Genomic DNA, 21,409 nt, shown 5'->3' with positions numbered 1-21,409 from the left:
TCTCTGCTAGACATGAATATGACCTGTGTCTTTTCATAGTGCCTTGGTTTTAGTTAGCATGAATTAATTATAACACTTTTACCAAAATGGAAAATTTCAATGCAGTTGACTCTGTAATTTCATTTACCTGCTTTTCTTGACCTCTGAAATAGAGATGCCCCAGCTTTCAGACAAATAACACTATTTCAGAAAAGTCTCATTAGTATGACAATACCGTAGTTTGTTTTTCTTCTAACACTATATTGTCCATATATATGATCTATTGTTACTGTGCTCATGTTGAGTTACTGTAGGCACATATAGTGCATCATCACTGGACCATTATTTTGCCAGATCAAGGCTGCTACCTTGCCCTCTGAGAGCAGTCTATAAGCAGATAACACTTTTGAAGTAGACAGAGGGATTTACAATGAACCTCATTTTAATTATCATGCATAACTCTAGGGATCTTTTCAAAATGTTCCTTCATTAAGTAATTTTAATACATTGTCTTATCAGATGAAAGATTTAAAGTCGAATAGGTCCAGAGGCAGAAAAATTTTTATTACTGTGTTTTAAATATTTGTATAAAACCCCAATTGTACTACTTTATTTGTATTTATTTTATTAATCAGACCTGGTTTTAATGCATTCCTTTCTTGTTCTTACTTCTTCCCCCTATCCTCCAAATCTCTCCTTGACTGCTTCTCTGGTACCATTTTAAAATTTACCTTAGCTATCTTAGGCCCAGAGCCTCAAAGGTGTTTAGGTGCCTAACTTCCATTGATTTCAATGGATCTTTGAGGCTCTGGGCCTCAAATATAGTTAATGTGAGAATCATGGTAGTACTGTAGTCCCTTTGGCCCAAGCAGTTAGCCAGTATTACAAGTGGGAGTGGCCTCAGGGCTGGAGCAGGGGGTTGAGGTGCCGGAGGGGGTGCAGGCTCTGGCTGGGAGTGCGGGCTTTGGGGTAGGGTCAGGGATGAGGGGTTTGGGGTGCAAGAGGAGGCTCAAGGCTGGAGTAGGGAGGTGTCATAAATATAAAGGGAAGGGTAAACACCTTTAAAATCCCTCCTGGCCAGAGGAAAAACCCTTTCACCTGTAAAGGGTTAAGAAGCTAGGATAACCTCGCTGGCACCTGACCAAAATGACCAATGAGGAGATAAGATACTTTCAAAAGCTGGGGGGAGGGACAACCAAAGCCTCTCTCTCAGTGTGTGTGATGCTTTTGCCGGGGACAGAACAGGAATGGAGTCTTAGAACTTAGTAAGTAATCTAGCTAGATATGCGTTAGATTCTGATTTCTTTAAATGGCTGAGAAGATAAGCTGTGCTGAATGGAATGGATATTCCTGTTTTTGTGTCTTTTTGTAACTTAAGGTTTTGCCTAGAGGGATTCTCTGTGTTTTGAATCTAATTATTCTGTAAGGTATTTTCCATCCTGATTTTACAGAGGTGATTCTTTTTACTTTTCCTCCTATTAAAATTCTTCTTTTAAGAAACTGAAGGCTTTTACATTGTTCTTAAGATCCAAGGGTTTGGGTCTGTGGTCACCTATGCAAATTGGTGAGGATTTTTATCAAACCTTCCCCAGGAAAGGGGGTGTAACGTATGGGAGGATTTTGGGGGGAAAGACATTTCCAAACGGACTCTTTCCAAATTATATCCCTGTTAGACGTTTGGTGGTGGCAGCGATAAGTCCAAGGGCAAAAGGTAAAATAGTTTGTGCCTTGGGGAAGTTTTAACCTAAGCTGGTAAAAGTAAGCTGAGGAGGTTTTCATGCAGGTCCCCACATCTGTACCCTCGAGTTCAGAGTGGGGAAGGAAACTTGACAGGAGGGTTGGTGTGGAAGGTGATGTGGAGTGCAGGCTCTGGGAGGGAGTTTGGGTGCAGGAGGCGGTCCTGCCCTAGAACAGGGGGTTAGGGTGCAGGGGAGGGGCATTCAGGGTGTGGGCTCCAGCCTGGCAGTGCTTACCTCAGGCGGCTCCTGATCAGCGGTGTAGCAGGGCTAAGGCAGGCTCCCTGCCTGCCCTGGCTCCGCGCTGCTCCCAGAAGCAGCTGGCATGTCCAGTCCCTAGGCGGATGCGCAGCTAGGCGGCTCTGAGCGATGCGCGTTGCCTGTGCCCACAGGCACCGTCCCTGTAGCTTCCATTGGCTGCAGTTCCCTGCCAATGGGAGCTGTGGAGTGGGGACTGGGGACAGCACACGGAGCTTCCCTGATCGCCCCTGCGCCTAGGGGCCACAGGGACATGCTGGCTGCTTCTGGGGAGCTGCGTAGAGCCAGGGCAGGCAGGGAGCCTGCCTTAGCCCTGCTGCGCCACCTACTGGACTTTTAATGGGCATTCCAGTCGAAAACTGTATGCCTGGGAATTCTCTCTGAAACAAGTCAAGTAAATGTTTGCTGTGATATTATTTATAAAACATGTAACTGTCACAGGGTGACTGACCTCTTTATGGGGAGATGGGCCCAACCCTACCTGTGACTGATCAGCTGCCTCCTTCCTGTAACTGTGCACCTAGGGGTCGGGGATAGTCTGAAGAGCACTTGGTCCTCCAAGAAGAGCTCAGCTGAGTGGCAGGCAGGATTCTGTAGTAGGCCCTTGGAACAGGGGGAAAGAAGCCAGCTATTAGGTGACTCCCAGGCAGATGGCCTAAAGACTGAGGACTGAAAGCCATAAAAAGGCTACTGCAGGAGTCCCTGGGTCAGGGTAAGGACCTGGAGGGGCTGAGAGAGGTGACGGAAAGCCTCTAGGAGCTATACCCCACCCAAGCTGGGTAGAGGAACTACTTTATTTTGGTATTTTGACTAAGTTTTCTGTTTAACTCATAAATCGTGACCTGAGGCAGACTTTGGTGTAGCATCCGTCCTTCCTGGGCTAGTGAGTTAGCTTGCGGGATTAGAGTACACAAAGTTCTGTTTCCCTGAACACAGGAGCAACAAACAGAAAGCAGTTTCCTGAAACTCTCTCCTGCAAGCTCTGTGTCCTCACAGCCCTTTGTCTTAGGGTTCCCCTCACAACTGCTTCTCTAGGCCTTTTTGTGGCTTTCTGCCTTCAACATACAGACTTCAAAATCAACATCCTAGCCACTGTGTTAGTCCTCAGAGAAACACCTCAACCCACGTGACTTAGATCTCTCTAACCTGCCACCTGCCTTGGCCCTCCACTGATTTTAGCCATCTCTAGTTCACAAAAAGGCTTAATTGCTCTTTCCATTGTGTCTGAAAAACTGCTTGCTGAATGCATTGATTTTAACTAGGTCTGTGATTGTCTTTGATCGAAGACACACCTGATGACAGCCGCTGGTACCTTTCAAGCAGTTGAACAATTTTTCTAATTAAATTCACATGAATGAATGGGAATCAACAAGAAACCTCAGTGGAATTGTAAAATCTCAATGAATCTTACTGGGAGGAAGAAGATAGACGTAAAAGAAGATGGTAAATTCCTATACAGCAGGTTTCACTTAATAGCAACGCAGATATTAACAACTTCTGGTGAATAGGAACATTTTGTTGGTAACCAATCCCTCCCATTGACCTTCATATTAATGGGGTTTGGGTACCAGCAATGGCATGCCACTTATGAACATTGTTTTGGAAGAAAGGCCTCTGCTGGCAAGTTTGAGAGACTGCAGCCAGAAAAGGAAGCACAGGGGCTGCCACACAGCTGCTGAAGCTGCATGGCATCTCTCTCTGCGCTTTCCAGGTGGCATCCTGTTGGGGGGCTGCACTCGGGGAAGGAAGCTCTGGGACGTGCTGAGCCCTGAGCATAGGAAGAGGCACCACGCAGCCCTGCCTGCTGGCAGGTCTGTGGGAGTGCAGGCAGGGAAGGTGTACATTACCGCACTTCCTTCCCTGACTGTAGCCCCACAAACCTGCCCTGCCGCTTATTGGCAATTGCAACATTTTGCTGGCAACCAAGGGATTGCTAATAAGCCATATCTACTGTATTTCTCTGGTCCTCAACTTTCTTCTTTTCTTTTAGTTCATGGTCAGTTCTCATGGATCACAGTGAATGCAGCAAAAGCATCAGTATTCCAGCCTCAGAAATCTGGCCTCAATCAGCCTCTCCTATGGAAATACACAGGAGAGGGACTCCCTCACCAAGAATCCTCTCATTGGGTTTTTCTTAGGTTATTCCATTCAGGCAGCCACACTTGTCCCCATCCACAAAAGGGGCTGCAGTTCTGCTCCCAAATGTCATGGATAACGAGGGTTTACAGGAGATGAGGGCCCACCTCATGGAGTTTGAGACTCTGTCTCTGCACCAATTTTCAGGGGCCCCGTGGCTCTACCTGGCTCCCTGATAGTGTGGCTTCATTGGAATTGCACTGCTAGAGTTTAATACAACAGGTTTTGCCCCTGGGACACCCCTTTGAGGACGTTTCCCCAGCCTGGAGGGTGCTGCAGAAGAATGAATGCAATTCCAAATTGATACTTTTCTGCAGGGCTTGGGAGGAGTGAGGAAAAAATGTATGTTTCCTCCCAGCAACAACCCTGGTTGCCCAAGGGTGGAGAACAAGACTGCCATGGTGATGATTGACAGCCTCTTGTATGTGGAAAGGAGGCAATTTGCATAGATGGGACTCCCAGTAAGGGTCATACTGGTCAGCTGATATGTCCCTGTAGCGGGGCAAGAACCTAGCTCTGGTTAGGAAGGGGTTAAAAGCAGCCAGGGGAGGCTGGTTGGGTAAACAGTCCTAGGTGTGGCCACACCCAATTAGAGTCCAGCTGACCCTGATAAAAGGGCAGGCTCAGGGAGCGAGAGAAGACTCTTGCTCCAGTTGAAAAGCAGAAAGGACTAGGTTGTCTGGGAAAGCAAGTAGGGTACCTGAGGCAGAGCAGGGCTGGGGAAAGACTGAGGAGCTCTGGCCTCGTGAGTCCCCAGGCTGAGGCCTTGCTCAAGGCCGGGGAGGTACTAGGGCTGCAGGGAGGCAGCTGGGGCTGGAAAGGCAGCAGGTCTAAACCCCCTTGCCAATGATGAGTGGCCACTTCAGACTGCAGTTTTCCCCTGAGGGAAGGGGCTCGATGAGGACTGGCAGTGGGCCACTGAGGTGAGGTGGGCTTAGGGGATTGGGGTTCCCTGGGGAGGGGAGACCCAGAGTGTGGGGGCACTGCTGTGGGAAAGCACCCTAAGGTAAGAGGCACCGGAGTCTAGGAGGGACGCGGCACCTGAAGTGCTATAAGTGGTGAAGATCAGGAGGAAGCAGGCACCAGTAGAAAGACACCAGCCAGCAGGAGGCGCTCCGAGGCTGGATCTGCACTAATTCCCGGATGACCAGCAGGAGGCGCTGTGGCAGTGAGTGCCTGCTGTGCTACAGTCCTATAGTAATTACCACGCCAGAACAGATATTCATCTAGTCCAGTATCCTGCCTTCTCAGGTGGGAACTAATCCCTGGTGATTCAGAGGAAGGTGGAAGTGCCCCATAATTCACCACACTCTGGTGAGGGAAGTTCCTTTCTAAGCCCAGCTAACAGTGATCATCTTATAATAGTAATAATATAATAGTACTCTTTGACAATAGGTCTCAAGGTACTTCATGCAGAGGGGCAAGTAGTATCCTTTCCCACATTTTATATGTGTGGAAACTGAGAGGCTGAACATGAGGATTGAGTCTTTGTAATTTTTGCCCTTCTAGCATCTGTTGGTACCCTCTCATTACTAAAACATCAATCCTGCGAAGATTTATGCATGCAGTTAACTCTATGAATTCTAAGTTGTTCTATTGAAGTCAATGGCAATATTCCCAGGCCCATGTGCTCAAAGCATATTTAGGTACCTAACATGGGCAGTAGGCGCCTAAATACCTTTGAGGATCTGGGCTTCAGTGTATGGTTTAGAAAACTTGACCTATGAAGTAAGTTTTAAAAACAAAAACAAAAACCTGGGTATGTTTAGTCTTGAGAAAAGAAAACTTGGGGGGTGGGGACCTGAAAACAGTTTTCAAATATGTTAAGGGCTGTTAGAAAAAGGATGGTGATCAAGTGTTCTTCATGCTCAGTGAAGGTAGGAGAAAAAGCAGTGCATGTAACCTGCAACAAGGGAGCTCTAGGTTAGACATTAGGGAAAATCTCTAACTATAAGGATAGTTAAGCACTGGAATAGGCTTCCAATAGATGTTGCGGAATCCCTGTTTTAAGAACAGGTTAGACAAGCTAGCATCTCCTAAGGATAGTTTAGGTATACTTGGTCCTGCCTCACCCCGGGACAGTGGATTAGATGACTTTCCCAAGTCCCTTCCAGCCTTTCTATGATTCTATAAAATTAAGCACACAAGTCTTTTCAGGATCAGGCCCTTGAGTTGTAAGCTCTTGCAGGTCAGGGACATCTCTCCCTGTGTGTAATGTGCTATGTAAAGGGTTAGTAAATAACAATTATGTAATGTGGTTGTCTAATAGTTCTCTGAGTAATATTAAACTTTGGGGGGAAAAAATGTTATAGCACCAACTTGATTGATGTGGGAAGACAGACAAAAACAGACCAGGGGTACCATATGAGTTCTGCCTGCTCAATCGTAGGTTTTGCTAGTCCTCTTGATATTATACACAAAGTGAGAAATCTTCAGTTTCCCCTAAACAATGTCTCAGATGTACAGGTCTAGAATCAATAGCTCTTTGTTATTAACTGGTTTGAGCCATCACTTTTTTAAAGCCTTTTTTTCCCCTCTTTCAGAAACATACTAAATCTATCAATTTCTCATTTATCACCCAGATGCCCTGCACGATAATTCTGGGACACAGTTGGTTGCTTCCTACAGCTGACATCATAAGCAATGGCTCTTTAAACAAATATTTTGTGAGCTGGGTGACAACAGGTAGCATTACGCAAAATAGAATTCGCATGGAAAAGGACTGCAGACGCAAGATGAACTGTATTTGCAAAGTTATTCATATAGTCACTCAAGCTGCAGAAGGCAGTTCAGGTCTACTCGATGTACAATACAGAAAGCATCCTGATTATGGCACTGATTCAGGAACACATTTGAGCATATGCTAACTTTAAGTATGACTTTAGTGGGACTTAAACATATGCTTAAGTGCTTTTCTTAATAAGGATTCTTTCTTGAATTGGGGTCTATATTCTGGTACTTCCTAGAGATCCACTGAAGTGAGGTATAGTATTGTTGATATATAAATAGCAATAACTCTGTGTGGTTATTGCCTGAAGAAGCAGGTGGAATATAGCATTCCAGGTACCTCCATTTCAGGGTCTGAAATTCTGACTGCCCTAAAAATAATCCTCTTATAAGACTATGGTGACCCTACACTGGTTTACCAGGAAAAGTGACTGGATTTGTCTTTTCTGCCAGCCTAGTTCCATGAACTATATCTGGTACACAATTTAACTTCATGAATAGTGCAGCTCCTTTCAGATGGGATTTATTAATGTTATAGCAGGACAGTGCATTCTCTGTATCATCCAAGGAACTTTATAATGGATTCTTTATTAAAAATACATGGCATTTCCTGGGTCATTCAAAGTGATCACATAGTTGTTGGCTAAGGTAGATTTTTAGAGTTTGCATTAGAGAGGCCTAAATCCTGCCCCTGTGGTGGTTATTGAAAACCCAGCTGCCATTGTCATTGGGAAAATCCTCCTGCCATAAATATAAAGGGAAGGGTAACACTTTTAAATCCCTCCTGGCCAGAGGAAAAACCCTTTCACCTGTAAAGGGTTAAGAAGATGAGATAACCTTGCTGGCACCTGACCAAAATGACCAATGAGGAGACGAGATACTTTCAAAGCTGCGGGGGGGGGGGACAAAGGGTCCTCTGTCTGTGTGATGCTTTTGCCGGGACCAGAGCAGGAATGCAGGTCAGAACTCCTGTAAAGGGTTAATAAGCAATCTAGTTAGATATGTGTTAGATTCTGTTTTGTTTAAATGGCTGATAAAATAAGTTGTGCTGAATGGGATGTATATTCCTGTGTTTGTGTCTTTTTGTAACTTAAGGTTTTGCCTAGAGGGATTCTCTATGTTTTGAATCTGATTACCCTGTAAGGTATTTATCATCCTGATTTTACAGAGGTGATTATTTTACTTTTTCTTTAATTAAAATTCTTCTTTTAGGAACCTGATTGCTTTTTCATTGCCCTTAAGATCCAAGGGTTTGGGTCTGTGTTCACCTATGCAAATTGGTGGCGATTTTTATCAAGCCTTCTCCAGGAAAGGGGGTGTAGTGCTTGGGGGGGGATATTTTTGGGGGGAGACGTTTCCAAGTGAGCACTTCCCCTGTTCTTTGTGTAACACTTTGGTGGCAGCTTTTTGCCTAAGCTGGTAAGAATAAGCTTAGGGGGTCTTTCATGCAGGTCCCCACATCTGTACCCTAGAGTTCAGAGTGGGGAAGGAACCTTGACACCTCCGTATACCTCTGTTTTGTCTTTGGGTTTAAAACAACCTAGATCTACTGAATACCATCATGTGAAAGAATATATAAATTGAAGGGAACAGACAGTTGAGGTAATAAGTACCTAACAATGGCATGGGTCATGCTGATGGCTGACAAGGCAGCAAAATGAAGTGGGTTCACTTTTTTAAAATAAACCTGTATTGAAAATAAGCTAACATAATGTCCTCACCTCAGATTGAGTGAAGGCTGATTTATGCCTGACTTCTACCCTCTGAAAGCAAGATACTGAATGAGTTTTGTGGTGTTGAGCTTGATCAAATTGTACATACCCTGCACTTTGATTTCCAAGAAGAAAACCTTTTTTCAGGCTTACATACTATTTGTGTTTGTTTCATATATTTGCTTATTTATGGTGTCTTAATGTGTTAAATGACCAATACAATTCTGCAATGTTTACACATATCTATTATTCAGAAGTAACGAGTCATGTAGATCAGTGATTATCAAACTTTTTTTTCTGGCGACCCAGTTGAAGAAAATTGTTGGTGCCCGTGACCCAATGGAGCTGGGAAAGAGGGGTTTGGGGTGTGGGAGAGGCTCAAGGCTGAGGCAGACTGCTGCGGTGTGGGGTGAGAGCTGCAGGGTGGGGCCAGGAATGAGGGATTTAGGATGTGGGAGGGCTGGGAGTGCGGGCTCTGGGTGGGGTCAGGATGAAGGGTTTGGGGTGGGGACTCAGGGCTGGGGCAGGAGCTTACCTTGGGCAGCTCCCAGCCAGCAGTGCAGCGGAGGTGCTAAGGCAGGCTTCCTGCCTGTCCTGGCACCACAGACCATGCTGTGCTCCGGAAGCAGCCAGCAGCAGGTCCAGTTCCTAGGCAGAAGTACGCAAGCAGCTCCATGTGGCTATCACCCGCAGACACTGGCCCCCTGCAGCTCCCATTGTCCGGGAACCAGCCAATGGGAGTGTGGAGCCGGTGCTTGGGGTGGGGGCAGTGTGTGGAGCCCCGTGGCCTCCCTGCCTAAGAGCCAGAGCTGCTGCTGGCCACTTCTGGGGTGCAGTGTGGTGTCAGAACAGGTAGGGACCAACCTCCCTTAGCCGGGTAGCACTGCCAACGGGAATTTTAACCACCTGGTCAGCAGTGCTGACCAGAGCCCTCGCGATTCAGTGCCTTATGTTCTTCAACCTATTACTGGGTCATGACCCACAGTTTGAAAACCACAGATGTAGATGACCCACTGTATTTGTAGCTGTTTGCATCAGTTCACAAATCAGAACTGTTTTTTCCCTTCTCTAATCCTGTAGATAAGCTTTCAGAAATAGCATTCACTAACTGTATGAATACAGGGACAGAGTTTACTTATTACGTTGTAATGTGCTCTATTTGGGGCTGCCATTTACTTGTAGATTGCAGCCACAGCAAAACACAACAGCCTCTATTCAAATGCCTTCCCCAAAAGGATGTAAGTAATGTCACCAAGAGATGTTGAACTGCTGAGCATGCTCAGCTGTCATTGACTGTAATGAAGACACTCAGCATCTTATAGCAAGCACTTAACATCTCATAGTATTGGGCCCTGAATTCTTCATGGTTTTAACTTTGCTATTTAAAGTTTTAAATAATACAGGACCAATCTGCTGGAGGGACCTCCTTTCACCTTGTGTCCCATCACTAAAGCTGAGTTCAGTGGGAGAGGGTCTATGAACTGAACTGAACTAGACTTTAGAAATGGGAGGTAAGGCAAACCATTCTAGAATATTCTTCCCCTTCAAATAAGCCCAAAGTCATGTGGCCAAACCTTGATGCTTTTTTGTTTCCTTTCTACATTTTGTGTAAGAAGTTTCATTATTTGAGTGTCCCTGTGGTTTTGTTTCTCCCTTTTTGGTAGATCTGTAGGTTATTTGGGCTTGTGACTCATTTTGTCTATGACTGCCTGATGGTACTCCCAGTGGCATTTGAAAATTAGGCACCGTTATTATCCTTTACACAAGCTTCACAGTTTTATGCCTCGTGAAGATATAGAGCCCTCATCACATAAGTGGAAGAATCCCTGAAAAGCAGCTCAAAACACTCATTTCAAGTAATTTTAAAGCACGTAGCTGAAAAAGATACTTCACTGATGAAGTCGGCTGTAGCCCACGAAATCTTATGCTCAGATAAATTTGTTAGTCTCTAAGGTGCCACAAGTACTCCTGTTCTTTTCACTGATCTAAGTTTTTCTTAAATCTGAGATAGGTGGCGTCTAAGAAATAGCACTTATTTACAGTATCTTTGTTTTTCCATGAGAGTTAACTAATTATAGAAAATCTCAGGATTTTTTCATACTTAAAACAGAAATACTATTCCATAATGTTATGGACCCTGCAAACAAATGTGCTGATTTTTCTGGGTTTTAGGTGAAATCCTCATTGTACAGATAAGGGGTATTTGGGAAAACAGCAAAATCTTTCAAAATGGAAGAGCTTATCAAATGTGCTCATTAGAGAGCAAAAATTGAAGCAAATGATACATTGGAAAGAAACATTATTTAGGGCCCCATCCTATAACCCCTTATATGAGTAGCCCAGTCCTTAGTAAGTCAGAGTTGAATCCACCCATGTTCAAAAGCCCAGCACAAGGTGTAAGTGAGACTTAAGTGGTGTTGATGATTTGTGCTGACTTCTGCAAGGGTGGATTTTGTTCAAAATTAATCTTACTGGGGCAGAAACTCAGTTGGTGTTAATTATCGTAGCTCCATTAGGACTTACACCATCTGAGGACTGGCCCCTGCTAACATCAATAGGATAAATCTCACTCACTTGAGTACAGCTGGTTAGGAAATGGACAATATTACAAGGGAATTTTTATTGCTCCTTTATGGGAAAAACTTCAATTGGATGAACATTTTCTGACTATCTCCACATGAGAGGAATGGTTTTGAAAGTTGGTGCCCAATGGTTTGGTCCTGAGAAGTGTGGAGCACTTGTAGCTCCCAGGGAAACGAATGCTCAGATACCATGATTATAGTTGTGAGTTAAGATCCTAGTTAGAGAACAGCTCTCGGGAGCAGACACCCAAGTCATTTTATTTGGGGAAATGGCTACAATGCAGGCACCATAACTACTTGTCATTAAAAGTGTTAGAAGGAGTTTTAGCATTCCAGTATTACAATGTTCTGTGGTTCATGCTCTAATGGCTCTGCATGGAGCAGATGGAGTCTGTTGTTCTTTTAGGCCAGGGCCCTAGGAAATGAAGCAGCACCTGGGGATATTGGGTGGGAGCCATTAAAGAACTTAGCAGTTACAATGCTGAGCGTCATAGCACTTAACTTTTAGGTACCTAGACAATCACAGGTACGACACTGTGATCCACAAAGCCTGGTTAGGCTCCATATACAGTGAATGGGGAAAGATGGGTGCCTTAGAATAGGATCCACAAAAATCAGCATGCTAGCCATGGAGCCACTAAGCTAGCCAATGAGAGATGCTGATGACAGAGGTGTGTTCTAAGCCCCCTCTCATGGAGATAGGTGCATAAGTCCAGGCTGCAGGGAGGCATCTATGTCTGTGTGTGATCCACGAATGGGAACCTGCTACCTGGAGAATTGGCAAAGCTGCTTCTTCCAGGAATGACTTAGGTGCCTGCCTTGCTCTACACAAAATGACTGGAGGAGTAAGAGGAGGTGGTGCCACCGTCCACATTATTAGACCCATGGTTAGACCTCTTGCCTGGGATGTGAGACACCAAAGTTCAATTCCACCCTCTCTGCCAGAATGGTAGAAGGGACTTATTAAAAGGCTAGAAGTTATCTGGGCAGCGTCAGCTCCTCCTTTGGACAGATTTTGACTGGGGCCTGATCAGGTAGGCCTAGCAGCCTACAAATGACTTAGGCAGCTGAATGCCTATCTTCTCCCAGTTGGTGGATCAATCTGGGGCTTAGGTAGGAAACAGGAGTCTGGACATTTAGAGTGAGGCAGCACTGCCTGTGCCCCCGGGCCTAAAAACTTAGGCCCCTAGGGAACTGTTACAATGGAATGTTAGGTGCTGAGTGAGTTTAGGCACCTACAGGGTTAGGCGGAAGCCAAGTGGCAATTTAATAGATTGCAGTGGCACCTGACGCTGGAGTGTAGTGATTTAGGCACCCGACGCTGGAGTGTAGGATCGAACCCTTTTGTGCCCATCTTAGGCAAAATCACTGTGGTGCCCCCTCCTGGAACACTGTGACTTTGTATTGCCACCTGTACAGGATTGGGGCATAAGAGCCCCAATCTTGGCCTTAAGCAGAAGAGGTATTACTACTAAGTACTTGAGAATGTGTTCCTAGAGCCAGTTGGAAGATTCAGTTCATTAGTACATCAGCGAGAATATGAATTTTATGCCATTGTTTGAAGTGAAAGGATTAATCCTCTATTAAAAATGAATATAAATTAATGAATAAAGAGAAGGTCATTTGGCTTCTCTTAGCACAGGAAGAAGCTGTATTATTTGCTGACTTCTGCACACATAGCTATGAATTTTTGGGAGGCTAACAGAAATAGATTGTACTAGATGGCTCCTTAATTGACCCTGTGAAATTTTGGTTAGTATTTACAAATTTTGAAGGACCAATCCAGCAGTCCCATATTCACATGAAAAATCCTTAATCCCATGTAGTCCTGTTGATGTGAAGTATTTACATGAGCAAAGTTTACTCATCGGAGTAAGGGGTTTGCAGGATTGGGTCCTTGAATATTTATAAACAGCAATCAAAATTATTTTATGAGGTAAGTTAAAGAACCATCTGGTATCATCTATTATTTTATCCTCTCTAATTTTCATAGTTGTTTGCAAAAGTCAGCATGTATTACAGCTTCTTCCTGTGCTGAGAGAAGCCAAATGACCTTCTCCTTATCCATTAAACTTGTATTCTTTTTAATAGAGGATTAATCCTTTCACCTCTAACAATGGCATAAAATTAACATACTAGCTGATGAGCTAATGAACTAAATCTCCCAAGAGGCTCAACTTGAGGATCATGTTCTTAAAATTAAGTATTTTCTTCTGCCTAAAGGAACAGCACATTCCATCTACTCCATACAGAGCCAAAGGAGGGATCATGACCTGGGCCATATTTAACTACTAAAAATCCATATGATATTTTTAGCAGCAGCTAGCTCTGGTGCTTACTCTGTAGTAATTTCCCCAAATTACTTTTTTTTTTTTTTTTCCTCTAGAGGTGCTGAATGCTCATCAACTTCAACTCAAGTTACAATGCTCAGCTCCTCTCAGGAGCAAGTCCTAGAGTGCAACCCGGAGAAACCTTATATTCATGTAGAGCTAGTCAGAACATTTTCACTGAATTGAAATTTCAAAAGAAGCAGAACTAATTAATTTATTATCGACCATTTTGACTCATGTGAAAAGTCCTTACTCGTGCAAATAAAACCCATTCACATGACTGGATTAATTGTATGAGTGAGTGCTAATCTTGTGTGTCAAATTTTGCAGGATCAGGTGTCATCACTTCATTTTTTTTTCAAAACCATAAAAGTCAATTAGATTGCAGTGGACTGGCAGGATTTCAGTTTTAAAGGGACACTGCCACATTGGTAAGTTATGTTTTTACTATTCAAAGAAACATTATTTCTTTTCAGCCAGCAAAGAGCAGGTATTTGTTTCTTTACAATGAAGGACTTCTGCTTAAGATGTTCAACAGTAAGTAGGCTTAGAAGGATTAGATTTTTATTGGGGGCCTTGTGAAGCTAAATTCCTCAGGCTTTGGTTTCAGCCTTGGGTGGCAGGGCTTGGAACTCCAGGCTTCAGCCCCATGAGGTAGGGTTTTAGCTTTCTGCCCTGGGCCACAGCAATTCTAATGCTGGCCCTGCTTGGTGGACTGCCTGAAACCTACTCAGGCCCTCCCAGGGGACCCCAGACCCTTGGTTGAGAATCACTGGTCTATGATATGAATACCAGGGATGTGAGTATGAACAGGCATTCCAACTGAATACATACATAATAGGTGTTTTGCACATTTGTCCTGGTGCCCATATCCTGGAGACTGAAAGCGTAACCATAAGTTGGATTTTGGTGCAATTGTCCCAGTATGCAAGCTCTTGGTTGGTTTGTTCTCAATTTTGATTGATATTTCTATACTTTCAAGATTTGTCTTAAAACGAATCCAAAATCAGTGAGCCTCCGTCTAAATGACTGAAAGTTGGCACATCTGACAATCATTTAACATTTAGTCACCTAAACTTTTTTTTGTGTGCAATCAAATGATCACTTTTGGGCACTACCTGCCTAGAACAAAGCTTGAAGAGGTGACTAGAAGGTTGAAAGGATCTATAGCCCTCTGTGAATAGGCCAGGAAATCCATTCCCCAAAGCATTTTAGTTTTAATGATAGCAAAGCACATCAGGTAGACAAAATCTAACAGTTCTAAATAAGAATGCATATTCCAGTATTTTTATACTGGGCAAGTTTTTAAGGATAAATGAAGGCACAGAGTGTGAAGAAGATGTAAGAATGTATTGCTTATTGCTCATGCAAGCTGAAAAGTTACATCAATGCCCCTCTTATTTATCATTTACTTTTAGTGTACATAAAAGCTGACCCATGGGGAATTCATTAGGCTTACTTTACTCTTATGAAGAGTCCTATGTCCCATAGTTTTTTGACAGAAGGAATTTACAATCTAAAGCCTTTGATCCTGCAAAGCCTTTCTCAGATAACTCAGAGGGACTACTCACATGAGAAAAGCTAACTCATATAAAGATTTTGGCAGTAGTGAGCTCTAAATTGTACAATAACCAGATGAAGGAAGAGAGAAGATCCAGTTTGTATGGTCTAACACCTGGGGTATCTTGTCCTCTAGTCAGCAGGAACATGGGAATTGGCATAGCAATGGTGTATCTACTCCAGCATCCTGCCTCCTAACAGTGGCTTACATACATTTAATGCAATTATATAATTAAATAGAGGCAAGCAAATGTAGGTATCCAAACCAATAAACTTTTCCATTTACTTTATTTAACATTCTGTGTTTTGTTTGTGTTTTTATTTACTTAAAAACACAAACAAAACAAGCATTTTCCTCAGTCTTTTCTAGGCAGATGCAATAAACCAGCCCCAGACAACAAAATTCCCAACCAGGCTGTGACAAACATGGCAAATATGAGGTTTATATTGCACAGTCCAGAGTAATAATTTGCAGAAATCAGGGAGACATAAAGTGCTTACGGGGGACAGCGAACAAGAGGAAAAAATGCCTAGTGTTTTGGTAAGGTATGCCGTGTGATGGGCCATGGTGCACTTCAAAGCATCTTCAGGAGCCAGGACTGAAAATCATCCCGGGCGGGAATGGGGGATGAATAACACGGCTCGGAGTCACTTGCACCGTTTTTACACGAGTGCCGTTCGTGGAGTTACTCCGCATTTGCACGGCTGGGAGAGGTTAGCGGGGAAACCCTTCCCCTCCCCACGGGGGGGGGACGGGGGACACGGAGGAGGTGATTCCCGGCGCTCCTGAGCCGGGGCCGGCTGCGGCGGAGGCTGGCACGGCCCTAGGGACCCGCAGGGGAGGGGGAGCCGCAGGGGGCGCTCCTGGCACCCCGATCCCCTCCGGAGCCTGGCACAGCAAACCCTCGCCCCCCCCCCCAAGCCAGCCGGGCGCTGGCATGTGGCAGGCGGGGACAGGCAGCGCGTACCGCCCGCAGCCCGGCCGCAGCCCGTGAGGAAGGCTCCTCTCCATCGCCGCTGCCGCCTCCCTGCCCGCCGGCTCCGGGCTCTGCAGCAGCGCTCGCTCCCTCGCAGGCGGCGGCGGCGGCTCCCCGCCCTCCAAGATGCCCGAGCGGCGGCTGCCCGCACCGCCACGCTCCTCGGCCGGCTGAGGGAGCCGCGGGGGCAGCCCGCGCTGCGGCCCTTGCAGCCCGGTTCCGCGCCGCTCCTATGGAGCCGCGGCTGGGCAGGCACCGGACGCCTCAGGCGAGGTAAGGCGCCGCCGCCGCCGCCGCCTGTTGCACTGGCCGGCTGCCCGCCGGGGCCCGAGAGTCCTTTGCCCTGCCCCGGGCACGCAGCGCGCGCGGGGGGCCGCTCCCGGCCGGCGCATTGCAACTCCGGGAACTTTTGCAGGCAGGCTCGGCTCGCTGCGCCTGCTGGCCCCGGGGTGCCGCTTCCCCCCTCGCTGCTGCTTTTGGTTTATTTCTTCATTGGCTGTGGCCGGGCCCTGCCCCAACTCCGGGGGAGGCGGAGGCGAACCCGGGGCTGGCTCGATCGGTCCTCACCAGAAGCAGCCAGGCGAGCCCGGGGAGGCTGCACCCTCGGTGCCTGGGCTGCTCCCGAGTGAGCTGGGGAGGATGCTGAGGGCTGCGTCGGGGGCCACAGCAGGGCTCTGTGACTGTCTAGCTCTGTGACTGTCTAAGTGGGGGGGAGGCTGTGGGGGCGCGGAGAGCAACTCCGGGAGTTGGGCTGGAGGGGAAAGGAGCGAAGCCCGCGGCTGTGGGAGTGGGTGGGCGGCAGCCCCCTCCCCCCAGCTCTAGCAGCGGCTGGGGGAGGGGCAGGAGAGCGTGTCCTGGGGGTGTTCAGGGCACATCTTCCCCCCCCCCCCACCACCACCTGGACTGAAAGGCTCTGGGGCGCGGAGCAGGTGGAGTCAGACACCCGCTGGCCGACTAGTGCAGCCTGGCACCGAACTAGCCAGCCGCGCTTCTCCAGCGGGAACCCCGGCCATCCCTGCCGCAGCCGGGCCGGAGCCCTCCTCAGCGGAGCCTGCTGCTTCCCGGAGCTAGCTGGGGCTGCGGCTGGAAACTCCCCGGAAGGGCCCGACGGCGGTAGGTGGGCTGGAAGGGTGGGGGGTTGCTGAATAAAGGAGCGGAGGCTGCAGGAACTAGGGCTACCCCCCACCGCCGGCGTTGGAGCTAGAGCAAAGGGAGCATTTTCAAGGCGTGTCTTCTTTCATTTTTTGCAAGCTGGTGGCACGCACGGGTTGCAGAGTGTCAAGCTGATCGGCATGCAAGTGGCGATGAGTGAGCAAAGTGAAGTGAGAGAGGCGCGTGCAACTGGCAGTGGAAGCTGAGGATGGTGCATGGGGAGAGAGAGAGAGAGAGAGAGAGAGATGGGAAGAAGCTGTTTGTGTTGCCTTGGGATTTTTCCACTTTGAAACCTACCAGGACCAGTTGCTACGAAGCATGAAGCAGGTGGTGATGGCTGTGATGATGAGGAAAGGCTGTTTCTAAATGACTGGGCTGCAGCTCCCTCAGAACACAAGCAACAAATGGCAGCGGGTTGTGGCCGGGCTGCAGCAGCAGCAACTGCAACTCCCAGGTGAGCTGCAAAGGCTCCAGGCTGCAAGCTGCAGCTTTCCGTGCATGCGTCTCGCATTCTGCTCCTGATCCACCCCCAGCCCCTAAGCACTTGAGCTGGGAGCCCTTTTCCTAACCTATGGGGTTAGTCTGGGTCTACTAGCGAGTGACCAAGGGATTTGTGGGTGCTTCTTCTTTTGCTTTTTGCATTTTGCACTGTACCCCCTTGTACAGGAAAGCCAAGGGAAGAGACGGGAGTTTTTGCTGATGTGTACCCTGGTCTCTATGATGCAGTAAAATAATAGGGCAGTGCACTACCCTGAGCAGGACACTGTCCTGACCTTAAAGCTTAATGTTTAGATAGAAATTTCATGGCTACTCGTAGTAAGCAGGTAAAGAGAGCATCAGTATGTGGAAAATTTTGTGTGTATGTTTAAAATTTGATAACACCATTCTGTATGTTATTGCTTTGATGACAGTGTACATAGCCAAAAACTGCTTCTTTAAAATTTGGAACTCAATACTATGCCAAATGCAATAGTATTTTTTCTTTCCTTTTTTTTGGCATCTTTCCATACAAAATAAAACACTTCTAGAATTATTATCTCTTAACTTGGAGTGCGAACTGCATGGATATTTTTATCAGTCAGTATTGCCAAATGGCCCCTTTTACTAGACAGAAGATATGGCGTGATTACAAAATAAAGAATAGCGCGCACAAAATACATCAATTTACCAAATATTTACAGGTTTCAGAGTAACAGCCGTGTTAGTCTGTATTCACAAAAAGAAAAGGAGTACTAGTGGCACCTTAGAGACTATTGGTTAGTCTCTAAGGTGCCACAAGTACTCCTTTTCTTTTTCCAGATATTTACACAACTGAATTGAAAATGGTCAAATAGTATATGAGGCTGGTATGAAGGAATTAAGCATACAGCAATTTGTACATCTGTAAAAATGACAAATAGGTTATTGCTTTTAAAAAGATGTTGTTTTTTAAAGTAATAGCCTTGGAAAAGTGCTCCAGAAGAGAAAACAATACCTTTGAGTATAAAACTTTGGATGGGACAAATCTCATCCTAATACCGAAAAATGATTGGCTGCAATAATTTCTTGGAGTTAAATCATTTAATGATTTATAAATTCAGATTGCAAAATGCCTGTTATGCCCTGTTGGGAGTGGTTCCTGAAGCCTTTGATATAGAGTACAAGAGTGTTCACACAGTTTACATTTTGATATTTTAAATAATGTCACCAAAGAAACTCATTTTGCATGTTTCTTTATAGTTTGATTTGGAGACAGAGGCTAGAATAATGAACTATGGTATAAACTAACTCACGGAAACCTTCACCATGCTCAAAGTAACTCAGTTTCTTAATTTTCTTTTGTAGGATCTAATTTAGTCGTAATCGTATTCAAAGTATCAGTAATATTGAAGGAATATTGGACCAACTCTGTAACCCGTATTCACACAGGTAGTCCTGCGTTTCAGTGGGATTACTCATATGAGTAAGGGTTACTCACTTGACTAAGGATTGGGCCTGTTGTCAACTAGTTGTGATGTGGTGTTAAATAGGGACCTGATTTTGTTGAAACTATTGAGAAATCTCTCATTTGACTTAAGTAGAAACAAGTAGACTGATGCTGAGTCCTTACCTTCTCTTATTTGTCCATATATTGCTGTCGGAGAATTGAGACCCAGTCTTGCTCCCAGTGAAGTCAGTTGCAAAAATTTCATTGACTTTGATGTGAGCAGGATGTGATCCTTAGGGTGCTCATTTCCATTGATTTTTTTAGTGGCATTGAGGCTGTTTAGCACCTTGGAGGAGGTGTTCAGAGCCTTATAAGATTGAGCCTTTGGTGAGCTTTTGTTTACTAGCAGAAATATCCTGTCTGTAGCTTTCTTGACGGTGAGAAATATTTACTCTTAAGCCACATGATTTGCCTCAAATGGGAGACTAATGGAAAAACAAGACATTTCATTAGCAAGAAATAAGAATGTATTCATAGGGAGGGCCCTGTCCGAAACCACAGAAGTCAATGGGAGGTTTGCCATTGATATTAAAGGGAGAAAGATCAAGGCTTGTATATACTTACTTTGGTTTAGTTATACATATATTATCTTGGTCATTTAATTTAGAAACCAAAAAGGAAACACAGCACTAGACTTTGAGCTATTCCAACTGTACTGTTCTGTGCTCCCATTGAAGTTATAGTAGATCGCCAGTGATTTCAGGGGCAATCAGGAGCAAGCTCAAATAGCTTGTCAATTCAAGAAACAACCTCAAAACTGTAGAATTGAAATTTAGAAATTAAAGATGACTGTGGTCAGCGTCTACATTGATGTTTGAACCAAGAGAAATGTAATATAAAATGGTCTTGCTGGATTTAAGTAATCAAGGCACCAAATTATGTAGTTGGTCCCATTGACTTAAGTGGGATCACTTCTGTAAACAAAGCATGCAGGATTTATCTCACTATCAGTAAATTCGGAAAGATTCTAAACCTTCTAATTGAGAATGAAGAGAAGATGCAAAATGTTTGAAAACATTAGTTATCACTAACTGCCTCATGTAGTGAGAGGAACAACAGTTAATGGTATTATTTTTAGAATCAGTTAAAGGTATATACATGTTTTTAAATACGATAATGTATCTGTTTATTATGGGCTGATCTGTAGCCCACTGAAGTCAGCTTCATTGACTTCAATGGACTTTGGATCAGTTCCCATTTGAGAAAGAAACTTCATTTGTGTTCCACTGTTGATACACATGTATACGTTATACGTTTTGTTTTTCCCAGTATAATCAGTTAGTAAATGTAAAGCAAATGTCTTGCAGTGCAATTCATATTTGTCTGTAGCTATAAAACTCATAAAACAAAATGTCAAAAGGAAGAAAGGAATCTGATTTTTAAAATGATAGTATGATTCCCAAACACCATGATTAAATATTTTGCTTTGAACCAAGAATGAATTAATAGAGTTCAGGGAGTTTGTAGTCACTTACTCTGGCCTCCTTGAACAGTTTTACCAAACAAGCTCTGATATTTTAAAAAAATTACTTGTGGAACATACAGCTTTGGTAGGACATTTGTGCTCTTGTGTGAACCAAAAGTCAGCATGTCCACAGATACTACGTGCAAGAAATTAAAGAAATCCACTAACTAATTTAATAAACATTTTTTAAAAATAATGGCTAACTTGTAAACACATACATGAATGTTTGTGTGGTAGTATTTAAACATAATACTGTACATCATAGGTAGAACACTAATGAATTTGGAGGTCTTTTTTTCTGGTGATTCTGAGTCTCTATTTTGTTGGCTTTAGTCCAGTGTATTTGATAAAGTAAATTATTTCTTCTTCTTTCTTCATTTTTGTGGCCACTTTGTGAAGGTTGTTCTGGATGTGCAGCACATACATGAACTCATCCAAAACAAAACATACATTCAATCAGATGCAATATCAGTTTTCCCACAATACTTTTTCGGCTCTTCATTACACAAGTAGTAATTGTCAAACCCAGCATAGGGGAGGCTCTCCTTTATTTAACAATGATTAAGGTGCATACTGTTGATTCATGAGGATTTGTGAATGTAATAGTTGTCTGTAAGTATAGTTGGTGATTTGCATTGTAGACTTCTGTACTGTATCCATTGACTTGGACCACAAGCATATTTTATGTGGGGACTTAGGTTGAACTTGAAATGCACAGCATTTGCTGCTAGTTCACATACAAAATTCCAGGCTCTATCAGCTTTTTTCTTTTCTGTTCTTGTCTCTCTGATATTTAAATGGTCTTTTGCATATTTACATCAAGTAGAGA

At 44.8% G+C, this 21,409-nt stretch overlaps 1 protein-coding gene across 8 annotated transcripts in view; it reads left to right on the top strand.

Moving 5' to 3' along the window:
- The first annotated feature begins 15,720 nt into the window (after positions 1 to 15,720).
- The window catches only part of LRRC3B (leucine rich repeat containing 3B), a 55,528-nt gene continuing 49,839 nt past the window's right edge, over positions 15,721 to 21,409 (top strand). For 2 of the 8 annotated variants that reach the window (XM_084620125.1, XM_084620122.1), the window contains exon 1: positions 15,721 to 16,270. The gene's annotated coding sequence lies outside the window, so the exon portion shown is untranslated. The other 6 variants (XM_084620124.1, XM_084620123.1, XM_084620118.1 and 3 more) reach the window with 5 other exon arrangements.

This window comes from Lepidochelys olivacea (genome assembly GCF_965140295.1).
Source record: "Lepidochelys olivacea isolate rLepOli2 genome assembly, chromosome: 2".
Taxonomy (NCBI): domain Eukaryota; kingdom Metazoa; phylum Chordata; order Testudines; family Cheloniidae; genus Lepidochelys; species Lepidochelys olivacea.
The sequence above is the reverse complement of the archived record's forward strand: the minus strand, read 5'-3'. Positions and strand labels throughout refer to the sequence as shown.